Source organism: Octopus sinensis, linkage group LG8 (genome assembly GCF_006345805.1).
Source record: "Octopus sinensis linkage group LG8, ASM634580v1, whole genome shotgun sequence".
Taxonomy (NCBI): Eukaryota; Metazoa; Mollusca; class Cephalopoda; order Octopoda; family Octopodidae; genus Octopus; species Octopus sinensis.
In genome coordinates this window covers 52,292,122-52,313,197 of record NC_043004.1, presented here as the reverse complement: position 1 = coordinate 52,313,197, position 21,076 = coordinate 52,292,122, and the positions used below count along the sequence as shown (strand labels likewise).

General features: G+C 36.1%; 1 long non-coding RNA gene across 1 annotated transcript; it reads right to left on the bottom strand.

The window, feature by feature from the left end:
* Positions 1-1,051: 1,051 nt before the first annotated feature.
* LOC118764437 lies at positions 1,052-20,087 on the bottom strand. Its single transcript, XR_005000249.1, has 3 exons — positions 20,030-20,087; positions 18,004-18,010; positions 1,052-1,061 (listed from the first exon to the last, which is right to left on the bottom strand). It is a non-coding gene; the product is annotated as an uncharacterized LOC118764437 (long non-coding RNA).
* Positions 20,088-21,076: the final 989 nt, after the last annotated feature.

Genomic DNA, 21,076 nt, shown 5'->3' with positions numbered 1-21,076 from the left:
TGCTCAACATCCCTCAAGTACAAATTCTTGTTGTTGTTGTTGCTATTGCTGTTGTATTTATTTTTATTATTATTGTTGCTGTTGCTGCTGCTGTTGTTGTTGTTATTATTATTAATATTATTATTACTATTATTATTATTATTATTATTATTATTATTATTATTATTATCATTATTATTATTATTATTATTATTATTATCATCATCATTTCCTTCATCTGAAGGGCCCCTCTAGGAAATAAAAGAAAATATCATGAACATCATCACCATCATCATCATCATTATCATCATGACTGAAGAAGATAAAGTTATGATTGTAATTATTATGAATGTTATCGAAGTTCATTCTCTTCTATCAGCCGTTCCGTTTGTTGTCGTTCAGAGAGTTTGATGGCCGCGATAGGAATAAAGCCCTGATACAATTTCAGAGCCATAACTTGATGGCGCCACCTGAAATGACAGGATCTTCTCACAGCACTGCAATTCAATGATTGATACGATAAAGGAATAGACTATAATAATAATAATAATAATAATAATAATAATGATGATGATGATGATGATGATGATGAATGTGATGAAGATGATGATGATAATGATAATAATAATAATATAATAATAAAATAATAATAATAATAATAATAATAAAATAATAATAATAATAATAATAATAAAATAATAATAATATAATAATTAATAATAACAACAATAATAATAATATTAATAATAATAATAATAATAATAATAATAATAATAATAATAATAATAATAATAATAATAATAATAATAATTATGATAATAATAATAATAATAAGAGTAGAAATTATTTCTTTATTCCACACAAGAGCCGGGAATAATATTAAAGACATTCTAAAGACAATTGACAGTGTGGATTTACATAAAAAGTGGGGAAACAAATGAAAAGATATCAACAAAACTTTTTAAGAAACATGTATTCCAATAGGGGTAAGACGCCATCTAGAGGCAAGCAAGGAACCCTACAGTTTCCAAGCCATCCTATAGACCACGAGTGCCGCGGCAAGTACTCCTCTCCCCTCTTCACTCCGCAGCCTACATAAAATTCGTAGACGCCCAACAAGCTACCAATAACAGCGGACTGAGAAGAAGAGAACTAAAAGAGATATGAAATTCACGAGAAGTGTAACTCCAGTGGTAGCTAGCACACAGTAAGTGCCTATTTCATGGATTTCTTAGAAGCATTTTCCTAAATTCTCTCCTCTATGATTACGTATTCCTAATTCATTACTGAAGGGTTTAAAAAATTGCTTATGTATCTATTTCGAATATTCCTATTTAGTACACTGCCGTATACGAAATATCCTCATGTCGTTATATTTTACATCTACATTTAGCTTTCTTTAATTGTTAAAAATACGATCATATTCCAGTAGCAATTTCTTGCGTATTGATTAAACCGATGATTCATTTAAGAAACACTGAATGAACGTCGTTAGTCGACTTGTATACACACGCAGACACGCAACACACACAGTCATTACATAGATATAAATGTATGTATATGTACGTGAAATATATACCGATACCTATGAAGATATATATATATATATATATATATATATATGAATGTATAAGCGCAGGTGTGGCACTGTGGTTAGAAACTTGCTTCCCAACCACATGGTTCCGGGTTCAGTCCTACTGCATGACACCTTGCTCATGTGTCTTCTACTATAGTCTCGAGCCGACCAAAGCCTTGTAAGTGGATTTGGTAGACGGAAACTGAAAGAAGCCCATCGTGTATACATGTATACATATTTATGTGTGTGTGTCTTTGTGTCTACGTTTGTCCCTCCAAGCGCCAGCATCGCTTGAAAACCGGGGTTGTTGTGTTTATGTCACCGAAACTTAGCGGTTCGGCAAAAGAGACAGATAGATTAAGTACTAGGCTTACAAAGAATTAGTACAAAAAATATATCCTGGAGTTGACTAAAGGTGCTGTTCCAGCATGACCGCAATCAAATGACTGAAACGTATAAACGAGTAGTAGATGTATATGCACATTTGCATTATATGTAAATGTGCATATATCTGTAAAAAAATACAGAGATGACTGTATGTATATATACATAATTCAGTAACAGGCGTGAGTCTGTATGATTGTGTGTGTACGAATGTGAACATGATACTCCCTGAACAGAGAAAACAATAAAAAGGATAGCAACTATATCTAGCGAGATCTGTGCATCTAGTATTCTATATTCTGCACATTTAAACATTAATACAAAAATCTTAACTTGCTACATCTATCCCAGACGGATTGATTTCAAGAGTTCTATCTAAAAGAATCTTTTTACCGTAAGCGATATAATCAACAGCTTTATTCTTGTAATGTCGCTCGTAAAATATTTATCAAAAACAGTTAATAAAACGTCAATGAAGCGCAGAATCGCCATCTTACATTTAGTTTTCTTTAATGGTTATCTAGAGGAAAATGTGTAAATAAATATATATGAATATATATAGGTATATATATATATATATATATATATATATATATATATATATATATATATATATATATATATATATATGTGTGTGTGTGTGTGTGTGTGTGTGTGTGGTGTGTGTGTGTGTGTGTGTGTGTGTGCGTGTGTGTGTGTGTGTGTATATATATAATATATATATATATACATATATATATCTACCTCAAGTTCATTTGAGCACATCTTTATATCTTTATATATATATATATATATATATATACGTAAATTCATAGATGTACACACAGATAAGTGAGTAAGCTGGATAAAACATTAATCGATTAAAACTCTCAATGCTTACTTACACGCACACATAGTGGCATGTATATGCATATATACATATAAACAAGCACACAAACATGCACACTCAGACGCACACACAGTTAAAGACACATATATATATATATATATGTATGTATATATATATATATATATATATATATATGCGTGTGTGTGTGTGTAAATATGTGTGTTTGTGTGTGTGTTTCGGTTAATAGTAATCTGCTTCAAAATTACATTGCAATAACGTGACAGTATGTGTAGAAATTTATACATACATATGTCTACACTTAAGTGTGTGTATATATATATATATATATATATATATATATAGATATATATATATATATATATATATATATATATATATATATACATATATGTATGTATATATATGTATTTGTATGTATACATACATGCAAATATACATGTGTATGTGGGAGAAGGGCTGTATGTATATATTAAGTATGCATAAATTGAATGAAATATATATGTGCTTATATATTTTTATGGACTTAATATGTATACACTCATAAATATAACACTACCATTATATCTGATGCTGTTACATGAAAAATAACTATTATTATATTCATAATAATGGTGGTCTTAAATTTTGATCGAATTTATTCCGACTGAATCCTAACTCGAGACGTAAAGAGCAAAAAATGCAGCGAAGCATTATGGTCAAATCGTTAGTGGCTCTGCCAGTATGCCGCCTAATAATATTGGTGATAATAATAATCCCTTCGACTGGAGACACATGGCCTCAAATTTGAGGCATATTATTTAAGTTGATTACATCGACTCCAGTGCGTAACTGGTATTTAATTTAATCGACCCCGAAAAGATGAACGGAAAAGTTGACCCCGACGGTATTTAACATCAGAACGTAGCGGCAAGCGAAATAGTTTGGTAATAATAATTATAATAATAATAATAATAATAATAATAATAATAATAATAATAATAATAATAATAATAATAAGGCCCTGATGCCGTACCAAGCAGTAGTTCTCACGGCTACTCATCTTAACTGATTGGAAGCGTTATTCTGTACATTGCTTTGTTTTGTTATAAAGGATGGGCTACAGCAAATATTCTGCTCAATACCACAGATTTGCATGTCAGTTGTTTGGCCTTAACCAGTTCAGCATGACCCTTAGTGATTGATGATATGTGCATCTCTGATCACGAGCAGTAGAGGGGGCGCATCATAGCCATATATTGAGAGGAATTCTTTGGGGTTTGGATAATTTACCTCTGGAATCATGGATGTTTCATTCATCATCTTGAAACAAATCTTATTAAGGGATTTGTTGATTGGGATGGGTTGTTCGACCCGAAAAAATGTCAATCTGGGCCCCACCTGTGATGTCATACGCTGTTAGTCTTGGTATGAGATCACCGTATTGCGCACGTATGGTTGTGTACATGTACCTGGTGTACAAACGGGTAGCCATGATGGGTATATTGCGCTTCGTATATATGTATCCCTGTGTCACTTTGATGGTATGCACTCTTCTCTAAGTAAAAATTATAATAATGACGATGATGATTAACATCATCATCATCATTCTAAATAACGGCACAATGCCTGCAATTTTGAAGGAACGAGTAGGTTGATTACATTGACCTCAGTTCACGACTGGTAGTTTCTTTGTCTACCTCAATGAGATGAAATGCAAAGCCGACCTCAGTGTACTTCGAACCCTGACTGTAAAGGCGGAAAAATCCGCTGTGCGTTTTGTCTAGTTTCTTACCGATCCTGCCAATTCTAATAAAAAAACTCCTCCAGACACGAAGCCTAAAATTTTGTGGGGCGGTTTAAGTAGATATCAACTGGTATTTATTTTATCGACTCCTGAAGGATGAAAGGAATTTTCAACCCGGACGTGAAGCCGGATAAAATGAGACGAAGTAATGTGTCCGATGCGCAAATGATTCTGCCAGCTCGCTTCGCTAGTAACAATAACAATATGTAGTAGTAGTAGTAGTAGTAGTAGTAGTAGTTAGTAGTAGTAGTAGTAGTTGTTGTTATTTTTGTGATGATGGTGGTTGTGGTAGTGGAAGTGGTGATGATGTTGGGGTGGTGATGATGTCGGTAGTGGTGGTGGTGGTGGTGGTGGTGGTGGTGGTTAGGGTGGTGATGATTATGGTGATAGTGGTGATGGTGGTGGCGGTGTGAACAGCAGTCAGCAACAGAAGCCACATCATCATCATCATCATCACCATCATCATCATCATCATCATCATCATCATCATCATCGTCAACGTCATCGTCATCATTATCATCATCATCATCATCATCATCATCTTCATCGTCATCATTATCATCATCATCACCCCAAAATCAGCAACTAGAATAAAACACAATATATTGACAATTTGTGGTTATTTTGTGAGTTTCTTCCAAACATATAAAGTAAAAGATGGCGGGGAAAGGGGTTTAATGAAGGAAATTGGGAAAGGGGAATAATGAATGGGCGACACGTATTATATGGATGGCAAGTCTACGTGTAGAGCGGCATAGAAATAGATGAAAGCTGGGAAAAGAAACAGCGAAAAATAGAGTAATAAATGAGACAATGACTGAAAGAAATAGGTAAAAGAAATATGTCAGAATAAAGGAAACTTGAATGATGAGTGAAGGAATGGCGGCAAGTAAAGAACGTCAAACAGACAGAAGACAGTCAGACGATGAATTAGGAAATGAAGAGAAGACTACAGCCACGACGACAAGCGTCGGTACTACGTCATCCAACACAAAGAAATTCGGGTGAGAGAGAGAGCGAGAGAGAGAGTTATAAAGAGAGGGAGAGAAAGAGATTAAGAGAATGGGAGAGAGATGTGAGGAAGTTGTAGAAATGAACCATTGAAAGTGTGTCGCAATACTGCAATATCTGTTTTGTTTTAAAGTGCATTGATATACCTTGATATATAGCGCTGAAGATGGATTATTGGTTACGAGAGGAGGAGGGTGACAAGGAAATGCGGTGGGTGGAAGAAAAAAGATGGAATATGAAAGACAAAAGAGAGAGAGAGAGTGATATATGTAGCTGAGAGGGAAAGGAAAAGGGGCGTGGGGGAAGCTATGCGTGATCTCCAGCGGAATTATGTTACATTATTCTTTGATGAATCGAACTTGTTTGCTACTGTGGGTGGAGGTGAAGTGGGGGCGTGCGTTTGTAGAGTGACTCTGTGTACGTGTGTGTGTATGTGTGTGTGTGTGTGTGTGTGTGTGTGTGTGTGTTCTTGAGTATTTCGATGTAAGCGTCGTCACACAAAACGTCATTATTTGCCAGACACCGTTGATTATCGCACAAAACATCTTGCTTTGCTTCTTTTGGCTCTAAGGCGGCGAGGTGGCAGAAACGTTAACACGCCGGGCGAAATGCTTAGCAGTATTTCGTCTGCCGCAACGTTCTGATTTCAAATTCCGCCGAGGTCGACTTTGCCTTTCATCTTTTCACGGTCTATAAATTAAGTACCAGTTACGCACTGGGGTCGATACAATCGACTTAATCCGTTTGCCTGTCCTTGTTTGTACTCTCTGTGTTTAGGCCCTTGTGGGTAGTAAAGAAATAAGTATTTCGTCTGCCGCTACGTTCTGAGTTCAAATTCTGCGCAGGTCGACTTTGCCCTTCATCTTAAACACTGGGGTCGATGAAATCGACTCATCCCCTCCCCACAATTTTCCCTTGCGACAAAGTTTGTAACCATTATTTCTTTCGGATCTAGGACGGAGAGCTAGCAGAATCGTTAGCGCGCAGCACAAGATGCTTAGCGACATTTCGTCCGTCTTTACGTTCTAAGTTCGTATTCCGCCGAGGTTTACTTTGTCATTCAATCTTTCGAAATCGATAAGATCATTACTAGTTGAGTACTGGGGTCGATGTAATCGACTTGACCCCTTCCCCGAAATTTGAAACTAATATTTCTCTCTAGGAGGGTGAGCTGGTAGAATCTTTAGCAGGCTCAGCAAGATGCTTAGCGGCATTTGTCCGCCTTTACATTCTGAGTTCAAATTCCGCCGAGGTCGACGATGCCTTTTATCCTTTCCAGGACAATAGATTAAGACCAGTTGAGAAGTGGGGTGGCCAAGTAATCAACTTAGCCACTTCCTCGAAATTTCTCACCTTGTGCCAAGATTTGAAAGCAATGTTTCTTTCAGCTCTTTATCTTCTAATTTCAAATTTAGAAGTGCTTTGTACTTTATCATAACAGGGTGATAAGTTAAACAAATTGGGAAATGTTAAGTTTGATATAAGTGACCGTTCTCACGATCCTCGCAAATTTCTAGCGTTGTTTTTCTCAGGATATGATCAGACATAAAGCAAACACACCAGCAGAAATATCTTGATCCCCGTGAGCGATACTACGACCCCGACAACTTGGTGGTAGTCTCGTGTAGTCTGAGAAAGCATGTTCTGCAATTTCTTGCTGAACGACCCGCACAAGTAATTTATTTATACTGATCAAATGGCTGTGGTGTACATTAACTAACCCTTTCCATTAAATCTACTTGGTCGATTGTGTTGGTATACAGTGTACCAAGCGCCAGTTGTTGAAATGTTCACCGAGCAACGTAAGATGAAGTGCTTCGCTCAAGGGCAAAACGCCACATCCAGTCCAGAAAGTGAACTACGATATCGTGATTGTGAATGCAGCACCATAAATTTTGCGTCATGCACTCTCAAACTTCTGCAACATAAACAAAGGCGATCCGGTGAGAATATTCTTCTTGCCATAGGCCTCTCTGTAGCTCAGGTTTCCAAACGATCATCAATAATGACTTACGTCTAGAATGAAGTGTATTGCTTTTCCATTTTTGCATCAAAAATGTTCATGATAGTTTATAACACTCCACCACCTGGACAATGCTACTACAAGGATATGCTCTCTCGCGTTATGTAATGAATTAATGCTAGGGCGGAGTGATGATGAATCTGGATATCAACGGCAAAAGTCTATCCAACCTCTTCTGGAGTTCCTTGAAGCCAGAGACTAGAAACAGCTTCTAAAAATCCTTTGGGTACAGAGTGGCTAATTTCCGTTTCGAGATAAGATATAATTGTTCCTTCTCGAGCCACGCCTGGCTCAAAAGGGCCGGTTTCCTTGGCGTATAGGTTCCTCCGAGACGCAGGTGACCTGCAAGATGCAGGAGGAAAGAATGAGAGAAAGTTGTGGCGAAAGAGTCAGCAGAAGTTCGCCATTACCTTTTGCCGGAGCGGCGTGGAGCTTAGATGCTTCGCTCATAAACACACACATCACCCGGTCTGAGATCCGAACCCGCGATCCCTCAACCGTGAGTCCGCTTCTCTAACTACTAGGCCATGTGCCTCAACAAGATAAGATAAAATGCCAGCAGTTAAATATGTCCTCGATACTTGGATGGTGATTAAACTCTCCTGTATATTCTAGTTCAAATACCGTGCATTAGAGAATTTTGACTTTTTATTGAAGAGTTCTTGCTACGTAAGTAATACGTCAGGAAACCAATCGTGTCTATCGATGTACGACCTGACTATAGCATTGAATGTTAGCTCGTTTCCCCCGCTATTCTGGATACGATGTAACTGCCTTGAACCCTCTTGCCAAAGTTTATGCCATGTGCTTCTAGTAAAAAGGATTATTATTGCTCTTGTAACATTTGTTATTGCTGCTGCTGTTGTTATGGTTGTTGACTTTGCTGTGGTTATTGCTGAAGCTCCGAAAATATCTCAATTAATATTAAAACTGTAGTGGAATGTTGCAATTGATTAGTTTAATATAGGTTTTCATTTATATATATTCATGAATATATTCGTGTGCGTGCGCGCCTGCCTATGATGGGAAGTATGCGACAGGGATGAGAGAGTGTGTGAGATAGACAAAGGGAGAGAGAGAGAGACGTAGTAGTAAAGACTGAGAAATGTGTGTGACTGGTCAACAGACAGCAGTTATTCTAAGCACGATTCAAACCAAAACAATCTGAAGAAAGCAAAATATTTCCAGTAAGCAATAGAAAAACCTATAAAACAATCATAACAAAACTTATCTAGAGGTCTTTTTCAATTAAGCTGTGAAGTTAGCAGACAATTAATACACAAATTATCGCTTGTTTCGTATCTTGTACGTGAATATTAGCATTTTCTAGATATAATCATATAGTTTTATTGTTATTTCATATAATTATCGTTTTAATCTACATCAACAATTCTCTGTGCTTCTCACAAATTTCCTGCTTCTTCATATTCTTAGACATTTTTTTAGACAAATGCTTTTGCAAGATTTCCCAGCTTATGTTTTTGTTCTAATTGCTTTTCTCCTACCTCGTTCCATTTCTTCATTACCATCTCATTCTTCTTCTTCTTCTTCTTATTATTATTATTATCATCATCATTATCATTATTATTATCATTTTTATTATTATTATTACTACTAATATAGAGTCGGCGATTGGTAGAATCGTTACCTCGCAAAAAACAATTAGTATTTCTTTCCTTTTTTTTTGTCTCTTTTTGTTTTTGTTTTTGGTAGCGTGGACATTTTCCTTTCTGACTTCACGTTCTGATTTCAAATGTCACCGTAGTCGAGTTGCCTTTTATGTTTTCGGATTTGATAAAATAAGTAGCAGTTGACTACTGGGTCCTTGCAATCGACAGGCGCCTGTCTCTGAATTTTCAAGCCTTGTGCCTATAATATCGAATGACTGGATGCTAAAGCTCGTGGAAAATCACGAGAGACGAAAGAAGCTTCATTCTATCATCAAGGAAAGCAAAAAATTTGCTATTGATCTCGTGCAGGATACCCAAACTGAACAACCCGAGGGAAGTACGGCAACTATTGTTGCAAAGAAGGTGAAAATGAGGGCAATGAAAAAAGCGCACGAGCAATTGGCTGATAGGTGGGAGGAGAAACCTCTGCACGGCAAATATGTGACCCGCAGCAAACAAGCTGATGTTGACCAGAAGCAAACCCATCAGTGGCTGCGGAGCTCAGGGCTAAAAGCAGAGAGCGAAGGTTTCATCCTCGCTGCTCAAGACCAAAGCCTATCAACCCGGAACTACCAGGCCAATGTGATGAAAAATGGAGCAGACCCAAAATGCCGATTCTGCAACGACATGATTGAAACAGTGGACCACCTAATCTCTGGATGTAAAGTCTTAGCACCAGTGGAGTATAAATTAAGACATGACAGAGTTGGCCAATATCTCCACTGGCTAATAAGTCGGCATTACAATATCAAAACTGCCGACAAGTGGTATAACCACCACCCTGAGGCTGTAACTGAAGGAGAAAATGTAACCATTCTGTGGGACTTTCCAGTACATACAGACCGAACTATCAAGGCCAATAAACCAGATATTTTTGTGAAAGACCAAAACAATAAAGTTTGCTTATTGATCGACATGAGCATCCCCTGTGATCATAATATCTCAGCGAAAGAGTTTGACAAGCTCAGAAAATATAAAGACCTACTCATTGAAATTGAGAAAATGTGGCATCTCAAGGCGGTTACAATACCAGTGATCGTAGGAGCACTAGGAATGATCAAGAAGGGAACCGAAAATTATATGAGAATGATCCCTGGCTTACCATCCCTGCAAGAAGTGCAAAAGATTGTCTTAACTGGTACATCACACGTATTGAGAAGAGCATTGTCGATGTGAGAACTGTTGCTGCTCATGCATTTTAATTTAACTTTAAAAAAAAAAATGAACGAACTACTGAGTTTGGTTTAATGGCCTACCAATAAACACTATGAGTTTCTTTGCCCTAGGAGTCGGGAAGACACTCGGCAAGAAATGGAAGAAAATTTGAAAGAAGAAAAAAAAATAATAATAATAATATTATTATTATTATTATTATTTTTATTATTATTACTCTTTTACTTTTAATCTGCATGTTTCCTACAGTCACTTGCCGAAACATAACCAGTGTTTTGGGGCGAGTGAAGCATAAGAGATGTTATAGCATGACAAGGTGAAGTAGCGAAATATTTTCATGTAATATAACGTAGACATTAAAATGGATAGGACTTCTCTGAGGATGTGGGCAGTACTTGTCAGTACAATCATTTGAATTTGTCTGAGACATGGTCTTCTGGGGATCTTATTTAGATGTTTCTGACATCCCTTTCTTATCATATCTAGGGAACCTACAATAACATGAACAATTCTCGTTTTAAGATGCCACATCTTTTGTATTTCAATTTCAATTTGTATGTCAAATTCCCTGACAGATATATTTTTATCAGTGAGAACACTTACATCTACTGGTTTACAAATATTTTCTTCCTTTTCTTTTAATAATGATGTCTGGTCGATTAGCCTGGATCGCCTTTGTTTATGTTGCAGAAGTTTGAGAGTGCATGACGCAAAATTTATGGTGCTGCATTCACAATCACGATATCGTAGTTCACTTTCTGGACTGGATGTGGCGTTTTGCCCTTGAGCGAAGCACTTCATCTTACGTTGCTCGGTGAACATTTCAACAACTGGCGCTTGGTACACTGTATACCAGCACAATCGACCAAGTAGATTTAATGGAAAGGGTTAGTTAATGTACACCACAGCCATTTGATCAGTATAAATAAATTACTTGTGCGGGTCGTTCAGCAAGAAATTGCAGAACATGCTTTCTCAGACTACACGAGACTACCACCAAGTTGTCGGGGTCGTAGTATCGCTCACGGGGATCAAGATATTTCTGCTGGTGTGTTTGCTTTATGTCTGATCATATCCTGAGAAAAACAACGCTAGAAATTTGCGAGGATCGTGAGAACGGTCACTTATATCAAACTTAACATTTCCCAATTTGTTTAACTTATCAACCCTGTTATGATAAAGTACAAAGCACTTCTAAATTTGAAATTAGAAGATAAAGAGCTGAAAGAAACATTGCTTTCAAATCTTGGCACAAGGTGAGAAATTTCGAGGAAGTGGCTAAGTTGATTACTTGGCCACCCCACTTCTCAACTGGTCTTAATCTATTGTCCTGGAAAGGATAAAAGGCATCGTCGACCTCGGCGGAATTTGAACTCAGAATGTAAAGGCGGACAAATGCCGCTAAGCATCTTGCTGAGCCTGCTAAAGATTCTACCAGCTCACCCTCCTAGAGAGAAATATTAGTTTCAAATTTCGGGGAAGGGGTCAAGTCGATTACATCGACCCCAGTACTCAACTAGTAATGATCTTATTGACTGGAAAATACCAGAGTAATAATGACAATAATAATAATATTAGCAATAATGATAATAACTCGTGGAGAGTTTTATATTCGTTTGGTGTCAGCATAGGATATCCCGCGACGAGATGGTCTACTGTTTCGTCAATTGTGTCACAGAATCTGCATTTAGGATCAGAACCGTTTTGAAGAACGTTAGACTGGCATTTTTGTGTGCAAACTGATTTTCTGCCGCTAATATGAAAACTTCAGTTGCTGCTTTCAGTCATGTACTTCTCAGTTACTGATGCGTTGTTGCATGATCTACATCAGTATTTCGACTCCAAAGTATATACTGTCCATGTAGAAGCTTCTGGCTCCACCACTACTTAATTTCTTTCTGCCCGTTCTAGAACGCGCTCTGTTCCGTTCTACGTCCGGTAGCACGGATCAGAGCGCGGAAATGGTACGAGAATGAACTAGAACGGGTCACCGAGAACAAGTAATATATGATACAGTGGGATTTGCAATCCAATGTGACTCCCTAATCGATTATTTTCCTCTTTTGTTTCTGACTTCCCCTTTTTCTCTATGCCATCAGTGTAGCGTTGCACCTTTAATCTTTTTGCCCACACAAGTTGTTTTAGGGATTCGATAACAGTTTTGAACCTTTTCTTTTCTATTCAGTGTTTTGCGTCAAGATATGCCCTTGCACATTTTTTAGCATTTTACCATTGCATTTTGGACCATTCTTCTATACGACTCAGACTTTTACCCAAAGTTTTAATATCGCCTTTAATTCTCCGCTTCTATCTTTATTACTATTCCTGGTCAACTTGGCCTTTCATCCTTCCAAGGGAGATAACATTAGTAACATTAATCACTGACGTTAACGCAATCGATTATCCACCTCCCCTTGTGCCTATATTAGATATAATAATAATAATAATAATAATAATAATAATAATAATAATAATAATAATAACAATAATAATAATAATTATTATTATTATTATTATTATTATTATATTATCATTATTATTCATAATTATTATTATTATTATTATTATTATTATTATCATTATTATTTATAATAATAATAATAATAATAATAATAATATTATTATTATTATTATTATTATTATCATTAATTATTTTTATTATTATTATTATTATTATTATTATTATTATAATTATTATTATTGTTATCATTATTATTATTTTTAAATTATGAGAAATCATCGTCATAATCATCGCCATTAACATTATTGTTGTTTGTTTGCTTTTGTTACCTTTACTGTTATTATTGCCGAAGAAAATAGATCTTCTTTATATTAATCTTCATATATTCTTCCAATATTTTCCAGTTTATTTTGTTAGAGTCGATAAAATTTCCAGAAGATTCTGTAGAATTATTTCCATGAAGAGTTCATATCTTTATATACAGTTTTATGAGCATTAGGATATAATCTTGTATGTACTTTTTCTTACTTAGAATCTACTAATATGTGGAAATAAATTAACGAAGCCAAATCAAATTCGGAGTGCATTTCATAAAGATATCCGAATTACATTTCCGAGTATATGTTTACGTTAAGAAATAATACGATACGTAAAAATATGTAGATAAACTGCAGAGGGTCCTCACTTGTCAATACTTGGTGAGGTTGAAGACAGTTGCAGCAGTAGGAAAACTTAAGGTATAAGAAAAGTATAAGCTTTTCGAACGTAAAGCTTATACGTAGTGTACAAATTTGTGATGTGTACGTATTTATACAAAAAACAATGTGTGGGTGCGTGCGCACGCGTGTACGTGTGCGTGTGTGCATGTTAGTGTGTGTAGTATACATGTATATGCTTGTGTCTGTGTGTCTATGTGCTATTCCATTTCTCTCTCTCCTCTCTCTCTCACTCCTTTTCTCTCTGTGCAAAATGGTTTCTATGGTTAAGAACCTTGCATCAGGGCATTATTGCTGCTGTTGCTGTTCTTGTTGGAGTTGTTGTTGTTGTTGCTACTGTTGTTATTGCTGTTATTCTTTGTTTGGAAAAACGACGCTTGTTCGTGGCTCGTAAGTTTTCTTTCAAATTTGTTGTTTAATATTTTTGGTGTTCGATTTTTTGTTGGATTCTTTCCAAAATAAGCCAGCTCGCTCAGCTTACGTTGGTGTAGTTTGATGTAAAATGTTCACTTTGTTGGTGAATTTTGAGATTCAAAATTTAAATTTTTACATTTCAAAAGAGAAAAAAAGAAAAAAACCCACAAGAATGCCGTTTACCCAATTAAGGCAAGTGACAGCCATTATGATATTATTTTCCCATCACTAGTTGATCTGATCGAGAGACAAATCGCAGACATCATACAAGCTGACGCTAAAAATACTTACGTATGGCACTGAGTGAACTAGTGACTAGGGAATTGACCAATTCTTAGACCGTAATTCGTTGACTATAAATTCCGGCTGATGAAACCATTTGAACACTCGCCCTCAAAATCGACGGAGATCCATTGACTTGATTTGCTTACGTGTATATAAATCTCATGTCACTTATATGTTTGCAAAATCGTCACATTTCATAACATAATTAAAATTAATCGTTTATTAATTTTGGCGTTATTAGTTTTGATACATTCACCTAATTATGGCTATCAATCTAGCATGTTTATAGTAGTGGTGGTTGTCGTTGTCGTCGTGGTGCCGGTGCTCATATTTCTCTTAATAATCTGAGGCACGCTCTGTTAATCATTTTACTTTCATTTATAAGCGTCATTTTGACGCCATATTCTTCCTTCACTAAATATCAAACAAATTAAGATATATAATGTTATTTGTGTGAATAAATTGAATTATATAATCAAACTCCACGTAACTATATTTATATGTGTACAACAAATTAATAAAATGTGACTAATTACACTAACAAACATACGCATATACACATACATGTATATACTTGCATATATACCCATATATATTACATGGTTAGGGCAGCGGACTCGCGGTCGCAGGATCGCGGTTTCGATTCCCAGACCGGGTGTAGTGATTGTTTATTGAGCGAAAACACCTAAAAGCTCCACGAGGCTCCGGCAGGGGGTGGTGATCCCTGCTGTACTCTTTCACCACAACTTTCTCCCACTCTTTCTTCTGTTGGCCTGCTCGCTTAGCCAGCGGGTGGCGCCATTCGAAGGCTAGAAAACAATGCGAACGCATTGTGACCAGCGATGTGTAACAACATCTGATTGTCTGGTCGGTCACGTGATCACGTGATATATATATATATATATATATATATATACAGAGAGAGAGAGAGAGAGAGAGAGCGTAAATTATTATGATGCAGACACAATTGCGAGATTACTGTTTCGATATCCGGAACAGGATTGCATGTTGTTTTCTTAAGCAAAATATTTCACATTAGGTTCCTCTGGGTTCTCTTCGAGATCTGATGTGTGAGACATGGTGCACCTGTACAAGCAATGCCAATTTGATGGAGTGAGTGGTCTAATGTACAGCAGAAACATTTGATCACTCTAAGCAAATTGTCTGTCCAGTTTGTTCACCAAGAAACCTACTCTCATACGTCGTCCAACGACTAGAGGGTCCATGATACATATAGATGTCTATGGCGTCATCTCTGTAGAGGACGAAGAGAACTGAAGGAAACCTCTTCCCTAAGGTGTCCAGGATGTACAGTCCGACAAGATCACAGATGTCTGCGCTATCATATGCTCTGTTAATGAGGAAAATAGACCGTACCATTTTTGGGGGTTTTTTTGCGTATTCCTCAACTTCTGAGCGTTTACTCACGTCTGCCACGTAGACATTTTAAAATTTTGTATTCAGGTAGAGTCTGACGAGCTGTCCACAATGCTTTAGCTTTGGGTGCGAAACCTTGGGTGACTCTATATAAAATTTTGTTGTAATACACACACACCCATACACATATGTATATACCTGTATGTGTGTGTGTGTGTGTATGTATATTACAACAAAATTTTATAGAGTTCCTCAAGGTTTATATATATATATATATATATATATATATATATATATATATATATATATATATCTAGAGAGAGAGAGAGTTACCCATGGTCTTATATATATCTCATGTATATATGTGTGTGTGTGTGAGAGAGAGAGAAAGAGAGAGAATGAGGAGAACCAGAAGACAAGGCACTCAATATATTGATTAAGAGTTACAGGTACGGATTAAAACAATTTGATTCGGATATTCGGATTCTGTGCTACTCAAAGTTTCCGAGCTTCTGACGAGGCTTTTTCTCAGGTCAGTGGAAATTCGAATAAATATGGGGGTGCAGGAAGTCCAAGCTGGCTACAGGGATATGGGTATCAATTTGTCAAGGAAGGCCCAGTGATATCGCAAAATTAGTAGTGATAATACTAATACTGTGACATCACATGACATTCCTTGACAAATTGCAGCGCAACTGTCTGTACAATCTTGAATTTCCTGTACCGCCATATTTATTCGAAATTCCACTGGCCTGATGAAAAGTCCCGTTAGTGGGTTAGAAACTTAGCACGGAATCGGAATCGAACTATTTTGATCCGTATATATATATATATATATATATATATATATATATATATATATACACATATATATGGGTAAGCACATAAATGCAAAAAAACAGGGAAGAGACAGTACTCGAACACCGAGGGTAGAGTTATATGCGTTTTAATTAAAGCTGCAAAGATATCACAAAAAACTGTGACTCACAGTTTCACGTTCCTGTTCGTTGGACAGGTGTGATTAATATAAATAAATATAACCAGCTAGGTGCGATATAATACTATAAAAGAAAACTTTCATCGTCACTAAATGTGAGTGGGGTGCCGAATCACCTACACCGCTAAAAATAAGAGATAAAAAATCTCTTCATGCTGTAAGAAGAGCGCAATATATATACACTGACAGAAGAAGTGACCGTCTCTAGAATCACCAGACTATACTAGTTTCACCTATTTCATAGGCATCATCAATAGTGATTGTTATATATACACTCATCCACAAATACGCAAGTGCATATATATGAACATGAGTATGACTTTAAATTGCATCAGATAGTGGGGCCCCGGTACAGGAATGTCCGTGTTTTGAGGAGTGTAGAACAAACACTTAGCTAATATTGTTTCCATGTCTAAACTGATCCGGGGCAGCAGCATTTGTTAGGATGCTAGTATGTGACTCACTGGGATTGAAGTACCCCTAGTTCTTGGGGAGGATAAATTTGTGTCAAATACTTGAAGTGCAGTTCCTTTCTTATTTCTTTATTCCCCACAAGGGGCTAAACATAGATGGGACAAACAAGGACAGACAAAGGGATGAAGTCGATTAGACCTACCCCAGTGCGTAACTGGTACTTATTTAATCGACCCCGAAAGGATGAAAGGCAAAGTCGACCTCTGCGGAATTTGAACTCAGAACGTAAAGACAGACGAAGTACCTATTTATTTACTACCCACAAGGGGCTAAACAGAGGGGACGAACAAGGACAGACAAACGGATTAAGTCGATTATATTGACCCCAGTGCGTAACTAGTACTTTTTTAATCGACCCCGAAAGGATGAAATGCAAAGTCGACCTCGGCGGAATTTGGAATCAGAACGTAGCGGCTGACGAAATACCTATTTCTTTATTGCCCACATGGGGCTAAACACAGAGGGGACGAACAAGGACAGACAAACGGATTAAGTCGATTATATCGACCCCATTGCGTAACTGGTACTTATTTAATCGTCCCCGAAAGGATGAAAAGCAAAGTCGGTCTCGACGGAACTTGAACTCAGAACGTAGCGGCAGACGAATCTCTGCTAAGCATTTCGCCCGGCCTGCTAACGTGTCTGCCAGCTCGCCGCCTTAGTGCAGTTGCTTTCTAGTCGTCATACTCTCTTTTGTACCAATGTTTTTATAGCTGATTGCGCTTAGAAGTGTTCCTTCTCTTCATCCGAATTACTGAACACACTTATTCACCTAAATCGTGTAATCACATGCGCTTTGTAGTACGACGTTATTTTTCTCACACAAGCACATACACACTCACAGAAATCTTCGTGGGGGGAACTACACTACTTTAAAGAAATTAGCATCTTTATCACTATCGAAAACAACACTTTTATTGCAAATTTCTTTGATGACTATCTTAGAAACAATAGTTATTTTTATCGTGACCATAAACCCAACGTCCTTAAAATATGTACATAAATTATTTAGTCAACAAAGATCTATTATTAACAATTTAGTAAAATTTTATTGTTTGATTTACCTGATATATCTGATAATAATCACATTTTTAAAGAATTTTATTAGTATTTCAGTGAGTCCCTGGCAAGTATTGAATATTCTATCGAAGAAAAATTGTAACCTTTAAACTGATGTATTCAAAAATAGGTAAAAAGCGTTCAAGACATGGGTGTTGGTACCATTCCCTCTCTCAGTTTATAAAATTCCTCCCACATTGCCCAAATCTTCTAAAAAACTAACTTTCAGCAACGATATTGTTGTCAACTTATATAAACACTGCTTAAACTTTCCGTTTCTAATAACCCTAACACTAAATTGTCTCCTCTAACATGGTTAAAAGTTACCAAACAAATAAACAATTTCAACTGGAATTCCCAAATTTTTCATCAACATACGTACGGATATAGAAACAAGATGGTATTATATTTAATATAGTTAAACGTCCTTCCCTTTTTGTGAGTGATATAAATGCATTCAATTTACAAACCAAAGAAGACCAAAAATTGTATTTTCGTATTACCGTTTATTCAATAAAAAATTCCAAATAGATAATGACGGGGAATAATGACATTTTTTAAAAAAATGCATTGAATACAAATCTTTGCGTAATGAAAGCAATTTTTTTCAATAGTTGTGTTAGAACAAATCTTGTTCTGACTTCGGTGGAAATTATCATCGTTACAACAACAAAACCTCTCACTGAAAACCTACAGCAACAAGAAAATACGTAATAAGCAAGAAAATACGCAAGACGAAAATAGGCAAGCGAGCAAAAAAAAAACGGAATCACATAAGCACAAGAAAAACAGACAAACACAACAAAAAGAAAACATACACAGCTACAAAACCTTAAAAAATAAACAAGAAATAGTCAAGTGGAAAACAGTCAATTTCCCCGTGATAAATTAAAACAATGGGGTGTTAATGGTTTATCCTTTCGGGGTGGATAAAATAATTACCAGTTGAGCACGGAATTCTGATGTAATCGTAATCTCGTCCCTATAATTTAAGGCCTTGTACCTATATCAGAAAGGATTATTATTTCGGCGGCAAGCTGGTACAATCATGCCCGACGAAATGTTTGTGGAATCACCTCCGTCTTTTAGTCCTGAGTTCAAATTCCATGACGGTTTCAAGTGTTACACAAAATGTCATTATTTTGTAGACACTGTTGACGATAGCAGGCCGGGGAAAATATTTAGCGGCATCTCGTGTGTTTTTACATTCCGAGTTCAAATTCACCGAGGTCGACTTTACCTTTCATCCTTTTGGTGTCGATAAAAGTTTTGAGCACTGCAGTCAATGTAATCAACTTAACCTTATCTCAAAGCATCATGCCTTGTGAGTCAGGAAGAAAGGTTCATTATTATTATTATTATTATTGCAGTAACCTTACAGGATCAATTAAAATTCATGGCCTTATGGTAAAGTTCAAAAGTGCTATAATTGCCATTAATTCTAATACAAATTCTGTATTTATTCATACGGATTTTCTGTGGTATATGTGCGAAATTGTGTGTATAGACTATAGACAGGAATATATATCTTGCATTAGGTATAATATATGTATATACTATGTGTAGATATATAGGAGAAAGTAAATTTTGAACACAGTAAAACTGTAAGAACAGCAGAGAATAATTGTGTATTTACCCTTATAAGACGGCAATAGTTTACCAGCAGCAGGCTAAGTGAATCGATAGGGGCTGAGCGGTCTAACCACTAGACTAAATGGCCTCGACAACAACTACTGCCAAATTAAATGCTAAATTAAAGCTTTCAGATGCGACTACATTTTATGAAAAAACTTTGACGCGGCAACATTCGTGAATATCTTGAAAATGGGGTCACAACCCCGAAATATTGAATACAAGTGTACATTAATCTACACATTTGTTTTCTTGTGATTTATTTTGCATTTACTTCGCATTTTTTGGGCCTTACCCACATATTTTATACAATATATTCTACACAATACTTCATAGTAATATATATATATATATATATATAAATATATATATATATATATTTATATATATATGCATAAGCGTATTTATATAGACACACATACATACATACGTATTTCTGTATGTATTTATGTATGCATGTATGCATATACATTAGTAGTTTTACAATTATTCACATATATATGTGAATATATATGGGACCTTGTATATGTCACAGTGCATATAAATATATATCCAGATTTTTAAATGCATGTGTATACCTGTCTCTCCTAATAACCATGAGTGCATATAATGCATTGATCTATGTGACTTCTATGTGAGTGTAATTTTATGGCTTCATGTACCAAGTGGCCATTTAACTATTTGTGCAGGATATTTGATTTCTGTTGTTTTTGTTTTTTTTCCCCTTTTATTCTAGTCGGGGTATCTCATATTTATCTCTACCCAAGGATCGTAGTCTCCCTTCTTTTTGTACTATCGATAACCCTTTGCTCAACGCAGAAAAACTTTATATCTACTGATTGAAAATTAATAATTAATTTTGGTATTTTCATCCTAGCCTTGCACGCACACACACACATACACACACGCACACACGCTCACACACAAAATACATGTGCATGTATACATGCACACATTATATATATATAGCAGTGTGTATTTTTATATTAGTAAATATCGAGTGTGTGCCCTTGTACACTTACACACATACATATACATATATATAGATAGATACATAGATAGAGAGAGGAGTGGAGAGAGAGAAAAACGATACAATAAGAAAAGACCGGCATTCCTTATATAAATTACTACAGTTGTTTCGACATATTTTACACATTTAGTTCGTTGATGATGTGTTGTACAATCATTATCCCACCTCTAAGATGTAAAATG